Raw genomic sequence first — 8,556 nt, 5'->3', positions numbered from 1 at the left:
GTATATAGTTGTTGTTGAGTGCCATTGAGTCAGTTCCAACACATAGTGACCCTGTGTAGGGTTTCCGAGGAGTGGCTGATGAGCTTGAACCACTGACTTTGGGGAAAAAAAAGAAAAAGGCCCCAGGAACTGAGGGATTACAAATTGAAATCTTTCAACAAACTAATATTTCAACAAATTAGCACTAGAAGTGTTAATTTTCTATGCCAAGAAATTTAAATTTAAAAGACAATTTACTGACCAAACTACTGAAAGGTATCTATATTTGTACCCATTCCAAAGAGAAGTGACACCATGGAATGTGAAGATAATTCAACAACATCATTATAACACATTCAAGTGAAATTTTGCTGAAGGTAATTCAAGATAGTTGCAATAATACACTGACAGGAGCTGCCAAAAATTGAAGCCGGATTCAGAAGATGACAAGGAACTAAAGCTGTCCCAACTTAGGTCAGATGGATCTTGTCTGAAAGCAGACGATACCAGAAAGATGTTTATTTGTGTGTTATTGACTATGCAAAGGTTTTTGACTGTGTAAACCATGACAAACTATGGATAACATTGCAAAGAATGGGTATTATGCACATAAGGTACTTGTGCATAGACAGAGACAGTTGCTCAAACAGACAAGAGGACACTAAATGGTTCCAGAGTTGTATCCTTTCACCATATTTATTCAATCTGTGTGCTGAGCAAATAACCTGAGACTGTATAATATGAAGAACAACTTGGCATAAGGATCAGAGGAAGACTCTTCAACAACTCGTAATGTGCAGATGACACAAAGTTACTTTCTGGAAGTGAATTTAACTTGAAATACTGATGTAAGTCAAAGTGTGCAGGCTTCAGTGTGGGTTGCACCTCAAAGTAAAGAAAACAAACTTCTTAAAATCGGACCAATAAATAACATCATGATAAACAGAGGAAAGATTTAAGTTTTCAAAGACTCCATTTTACTTGGATCCACAATCAATGTTCATGAAAGCAGAAGTTGGGAAATCAAATGATGGATTTCATTAGGCAAATCTGCTGCACAAGGACACGTTAAAGTGGTAAAGAGTAATGGTTTTACTTTAACATGCAAAGCATGCGTTACCCAAGCCATGGTATTTTCAACTACTTCATATGCATGTGAAAGTTGGGCAAGGGATAAGTGAAGAATCAACGCATTGGAATCATGGTGTTGGTGAAGGTTATTGAAATGATCATGATCTGCCACAAGAACAAATAAATCTGTCTTGGAAGAACTGTAACCAGAAAATTCCTTAGAAGTGAAGAGGGTGAAACTTCGTCTCCCATACTTTGGACATGTTGTAAGATTTGACCAGTGCTTGGAAATAGACATTATACCTGGAAAACTGGGGGGGTCAACGAAAAAGATGAAGACCCCCAATTAAATTGATTCACACAGGGTAGCAACAATGAAATCAAACATTAACAATTGTGAGGATGTCACAGGACCTGATAGTGTTTTGTTATATTGTCTTTATGGTCACTATGAGTCAGAACAGAAATATCTTGATGATTGTGCCTGATATTGCACCCTAAAGATATAATACCTTTATTGACAATAACAATTCTTCTTTAGTCATGATTCCTTTGATTTATAGAATATTTTCATACACCAGGCAAATGTGCCATAATAGATTACTATTGATTGATCTGTTTTGTGAAAATGAAGTATTTTCTGATCTTGAACTTTATAAATTCAAAAGGAGCCAAATACATTTCTATTTTGAGTTAATAAAAGATTGTTTAACTGATATTACTACCTAGTATTTTGGTTGGAGTTTTCTTGGTTTTAGTTCAATATTTAATATGATAAAGAGGATTGTGCCTGATATTGTTTATTACATAAACATTGCCTTAAGTACCCAAAAAACATATTTGCTTTACTAGAGTAAAATTATGCTGGAAACCATCCTATACCTTGTATTCTTTTTAAAAAGGCTATAATATAAAGGAGCTCTGGTAGCATAGTGGTTAAGAATTGGGCTGCTTCTCTCAGGGTCAGCAGTTTGAAACTACCAACCATTCTACCGGAGAAATATGAGGCTTTCTGCTCCTGTAAAAATTTTCAGCCTCGGAAACCCTGTACAGGGTCAGTACGAGTCAGACCCGACTCTATGGCACATAACAACACAACTATAACTATAAAGAATTTATACAATAGTTTTGCCTTACACCTGAACTTATTGGAATTGTAAGATTTTATTAAAATGGAAGCTATACTATTTCTTTTTCTTGCTTTCTAAATGAACAGCAAATAGAGAAAGCTAGGAAGAAGCATTCATCAAGCACATTTAATAAAATAGTAAAACATTGGAGTATTGCATCTGTAGCTTTTATATTATCAAATATTTGAACATAAAGTAATGAATTATAGATAAGAAAAAAACCATAATTTTATGTAATTCCATAAGCCTTATTTTTACCAATCACTGTTGTTGTTATTAGATGCTGTTGATTCAGTTCTGCCTCACAGTAGCATTATGCATAACAGAACGAAACGTGGCCTGTTCCCATACCATCCTCACAATAGTTGCTATGCTTGAGTCCATTGCTGCTGCCACTGTGCCAATCCATCTTGTTGGGCCATCCTATTTTTCGCAGACCCTCTATTTTACCAAATATGCTGTCCTTTACTAGGCACTGGTCCCTCCTAATAACATGTCCAAAGTATGAAAGATGACCAATAGGTATTTTAAGCCCTCTTCACTTCCAGCAAATATATCCCAGATTGTTAATGAGTCTTCCTCCAATCCTGATGCCATGTTCATCTTCATATAATCGAGCTTTTTGGAACAGTTGCTCTGCATACAGATTGAATAGATGTGGTGAAAAAATATAACACCTTTCCTGATTAAAACCCATTCAGTCTTTCCTTTTTCTATTTAAATTACTGCTTCTTGGTCTATATACAGGTTGCTGTTATTGTCATTAAATGCCATTGAGTCAGTTTCAACTCATAACAACCCTCTAAAAGACTTCTGAGGAGTGACTAGTGAGCTTGAACCACCGAACTTGTGGTTCAAACTGACTTTGCAGTCCAGAGCATTAACCCAAAGCGCCACACCAGGACTCCATGTACAGGTTACACTTCTCTAAATTAAAGAGAGAAATTTGAGATTATAATCTCATCCCCACAAGAAGTCAACTATTACTGATGATATTTCAGTTAAATTATTTACTTATCAGTCTTAATAGATTGCTCGTTCTTTAGTCTCATTATATGTTTATTCATTGCTAAGCAAGTTGAATGTTAGCAAACTTTCTATATTTATAAACAATTTTCTATTCAGCCAATATCTCTGGAATAATATTATCAGTGATTATACACCACTGTACTTACGTTATGATATATGATTTGGTGTTCATGGAGTTTCCAATTGGTAACTGTGCTGGCATATAAAAGTAATAAACTTTGCTTAGCAAATTCGGGACTCCAAACCATTTAGAAGAATCCAACCAAACATTAAATAGAAGAATGATAAATTCTACTCACTTAAGAGAATTGGATGAGTTCTTATGAGGAATATGACACATACGAAGCTAGGCAAAACTTTATAATCACTCCTGCTGAAATTATTTTCTCTTTTTGTAGTCTTCCTTTCAAGGAGCTCTGATAGTGTAGTAGTTACAAGTCAGGCTTCTAATCTCAAAGTCAGCATTTTGAAACTACTAGCAGTTCTGTGGGAGACAGTGAGTCTTTCTGCTCCCATAAAGATTTACACGGATTCCACGGCACATAACCACCAGCCACCACAATTCCTCCTTTCACTCGCCCATTTTGTTCATTTTTCTTTGGTTTTCTTTCATGACTACAAACACAAGTTTGGAAATCATCATCCAAAAATAGATGAAAGATTATTCAATCAAAACCAGATTGAAGTTACAAGAGGATAGATAAAAAGAATGACAAGAGCATGTCCAGGAAAAGGATTGAGTATAAGATTTACTAAGTAGGTTGTTGCTGCTGTTAAGTGCCATTGAGTCAGTTCCGACTCATAACTACCTGGTACAGGGTTTCTGAAGGATACCTGGTGGACTTGAACTGCTGACCTTGTGATTCAAAGTCCTGTACTAATCCTACCACACCAGAATTAGCACTGTAGAAAGGTCAATTTTAAAAATCCTTCTCAAAATTTACAAGATACATGACCAGCATAATTTAATTACCTTTCTGAGCCTCAGTCCCCTTATTTGTAAAGTTGGGGAAATATTTTCCTAGAGAAACTACTTTGTCTTCCCTTTCCATTTTTCTATCTAGTGGAAGCCATCTGGCCTAATACTAATCTAAGGAAGTAGGCTTTATATGCATATGGTATAGTCCCATCATTCTGGCCACAGTTGTTTTAACAACTCAATCTGTGTGGCACTGTGGGTTAATGCAATGGACTACAAAGTCAGTTTGAACTGCAAGGTTGGCAGTTCAGGTTCACCAGCTGCTCCTCAGAAATCCTATACTGACTCAATGGCACTTAATAACAACACAACAACAACAAACCAACTAATGGCCTTAAATGTAAGATACAACAATGATGTTCTTTCTCTGATATTTGAACAAAGGAACACCAGGTGGCGAATTCAGTTAGCTGTGAATTCAGTAATTGGGTGTGGTGCTGTGAGCTGATGCGTCAGACTACAAAGTAGCCTGAACTGTAAGATTGGTGGTTCAAGCTCACCACTCACTGCTTGGAAACCCTACACAGGACTGCTATGGGTTGGAATTGACTCGATTCCATTGTTGGCACTTAACAATGACAACAAGAAATAGATAAATGGAATCTTCTTTTCAGTGATCCTCCCAAATCCATCCAAATTACTTAACCCATTGATTCTTTCATTGCAAAATGTCCCTATCTCCTGAGTTACCTTTCTTGCTTTACATCAGTACTCCTGCTGCTAAATCTGTCTCTACATCATTGTTATTCAAAATATAGTCTGGTATTGGTAGAATTGGAATCATCTGGGAGCTTGTTAAAAAAGCAAAATCCTAGGCTGTATTGGAAACGCCTGGATCAAAATTTACATTTTAGCAAGGTGCTCAAATAATTGGTGCTTGAGAAGTTATGTTGCACATGATCGTGTTGTTATTGTACTCACAAGACCTTCAAAGAAATCATTTGCCTCAATGTCATTGAATGCAGCATTGATTAAATGTAAAATATTACATTCTTTCTCAAAATTTAATTCTCTTAACTTAATTATACAGATCCTACATTTTTGCCAGATTGGTCCTGTAAACCACTTTATTCATTCTAGCCTCTGTGTTTTGTTTTGATCATGCTGTTTACTTGCTTAAAATTCATTTGTTTACCCAAATATAATCCATTCTTAAACACCAGTTCAAAATCCAACTTTTCTGTATCATAGTACATGCTCTAGAAATAATAACAATGATAGCAATAATAATAAAACTTTCATTAATAGTGTATAACTTATATTTGATATTAGTTATGCTTTCTTAACATTTCTAGCCTATAATTCCAATTAATTTCAAGCTTTTTAAAAGCTTGTATTCCAACATCTAGAAGATCTTCTTTCACACCAGTAGGCCTAAATTATATCTAAAAATAACACCTTCCAGATGTGCTTAAAAATAATGAGATTTAAATATAATGTATAGTTTCTATTTGTACAACAAAATTATAAAAACATTCTAAATGATAGTTGTTGAATAGTTATTTAAACAAAGCTTCCTGCTCTTTCTTTGTCCAGATATAAGGCTAAGTAAAAAAAAAAAAAGAACTTAGTATAAATGTCAACACATTTAAATGGGCAAGACCCTGATTGTATGATTATATATAGCATTAACTTTCACTGCCAAAAGTTAAAATAATGCTGTAAAATAAAATAAGTGTTGGATATACTACAATACCTAACAGTAAAATAATATCCTTAATAAATCAATAAAGGAATTTGCAGCTAAGATGCTTAATAGAAATTAAACTTTGTAACTAATGTTTCTTGTTGTTAATTAACATAGATGATTAACCATAATGATTCAATAATTTGTACTAGTCACAAATAAATTATGCAATTAGTATCTGAAACAAAAGACTCCTATGAATAAAAAATAGAATTCTCTCTCATTTAATATCAAGAAGAAACAGAAAAAATTAATATAGTCTTTTCCCATAAAAGGATTCTGCATTGTAATAGTTATTTATAGTCCTTTGAGTTTGAAGTAATTATCTTTTGTTGCTTTTGAAAAATGCCATCAAGTTGGTACCAACTCATAGAGTTTGTACCTGTATAGAGTTTCCAAAGAGCTGGTAGTACAGTGATTACGAGTAGGGCTGCTAACCTCAAAGTCAGCAAATCAAAACTCCAAGTTGTTCCATAGGAGAAACAGGAGGCTTTCTGCTCCCCTAAAGATTTATAGCATCAGAAACCCTATATAGGGTCGCTATGAGTTGGAACCAACTCCACAGCACATAACCACCAACAACCACTATAGAGTTTCTAAGGATCAACTGGTGGATTTGAACCACTAACTTTGCAGATAGAAGTTCAGTGTTTATTCTACAGTGCTACACCAGGACTAGCCAAATATAAAATGAGCAATATTTTTTTGACAGCAATTATATGTGCAAAATGGTTTTTTGGTAGTAGTTTCTATACTTGATGATCTGTTGTTTTAAGTATTAATTCCAAATATTAAGGAGTAATAATGATAAGAACAAATAATCAAATTAATAAATAGTGGTATATAGTTTATAAAGCTGTTGCTTTGGAGTGTTCACATCCTATAATTCCTTTTGCCTTTAATGAAGTCCAGGTTTTCTTTAATACAAAATCTGTTTTAAGCATTTTAGTCATCTTCTTTGCTGTGGTATCCTAGGTTGGTTATGTGTATGCCATACTAGTTTACCTATTGTTCATAAGGAATGATTTTTGTCAAGATACCCAATGGAATAAAGGTACAATGAAACAAACAATTGAAGAGTTGATCATACAATCCAACCAAACAGTAATTTAGACCTGTCAATCCTAAAATGAGTACTGAAATTCAGGTCATGTGTGTGTAATAGAATTGCTGTATGTTCTTGTGTGTATATTCTCAAAAGATTAAAATATGAATTTTTCTGAATCTTTCTTTTCTCCCTAATGATAAATACCAGTCATGGATTGTACACCAGGATGGGTATAATGTTTAAGACATTATACATCCTAAAAAACTTTATCCTAGAGTGGGCAAGAAATAAACACAAAGAATAAAAATTTAGGACAACATGATAGATAATGTTTTAGAATAAAGATTAATAATAGTTACTAATAGTTTGATAAGAAAATATTATTTCTGCCTGGTTTACTGGGGAAGATTTCATGAAGAAGCTGACATTTCCCCTAAATTGTAAAGAGATTTTTGATACACAATTTAATAGGGGATGAAAGTTATTCAAAACAAAGGAGGAAAAGCAATAGAGAAAATAAAAAAGCCATAGTACGGACTTCAATCATATTTGTAGAATGAAGACGTGTTGTTGTTGAGTCCGTTCCAACTCATAGTGACCCTGTATAGGATTTCTGAGGAGCAACTAGTGGGTTTGAACTGCCAACCTGTGAATTGCAGTCCAGTGCTGATCCTACAGCTCCACACCAGGTGTAGCTATTCACTAACACATGGACCACCAGGAGGTTTGAAGAACGTAATAATGAATTGAAACTACACTATGTGAGGATTCATGTGAGTTTGAACTTTGTATCATAAATCATGAAACGTCTAAAAATAGTGAAGATACATATATTTTTTATAATGTATAATTTTTAGTACCTTGCTGGGATTTTTAAAATTTAGAAATAAAACACATTTTGAATTAGTATTAAAAACTGTAAAATGTTAGGGCATGAGTTAATTTTTTAAATCATTTCATTTAATTACTCATTTTGTAGTCAAAAGAAACTGGGTTCCATAAATCTTGGATGACTTTTTCAAGGTCAAAGAGCTCTTTCTATTTGTTCTAACTAGGAATTGTGCATGGTTCATATAGTTTTTCAGTGTGTCAGTAATTCCAAGAGAGGATTATAATCAAACCATATTGAAATGAGAGTGGATTGCCTGATTTGGATGATAAGTTTGTTACAAAAGATTGATTTGAACTATTATGACTTTTCTCCTATATGTAATTAAATTCCACTTAAAGTTAGTTTCAGACAAAATTATAATGATTTTTTTAAAGTATAAGCATCATCATTTCTTTTTCCTTTTGATTATTTTATAAACAATCATCATATAATATAACATTTAGACATTCTACCCTGTTTTTGTCCAACAAGTTTATAAAAACATAAAATCTCTTTTCTTTCTTGCAGATGACAAGGTGTAGTGAGTCCCAAAGATAAGATAAGGATTTGAATCTGTTGTTTTTTCTGGTGAGACATATTTGAATTTATACAATTAATTACTTAAGAATTTAGACCACACTAAAACCAGTGATGATGAAATTGAATAATTCTACCACTTCTTCAGTCTGAAACTGATGAAACATGAAATTAATATGTGTTGATAATTACTGGTGATTAGAATGTGAAAAAAAAAAAAAGTGT

Source organism: Chrysochloris asiatica, unplaced genomic scaffold (genome assembly GCF_000296735.1).
Source record: "Chrysochloris asiatica unplaced genomic scaffold, ChrAsi1.0 scaffold00010, whole genome shotgun sequence".
NCBI lineage: Eukaryota > Metazoa > Chordata > Mammalia > Afrosoricida > Chrysochloridae > Chrysochloris > Chrysochloris asiatica.
This window is presented reverse-complemented; position numbering follows the sequence as displayed.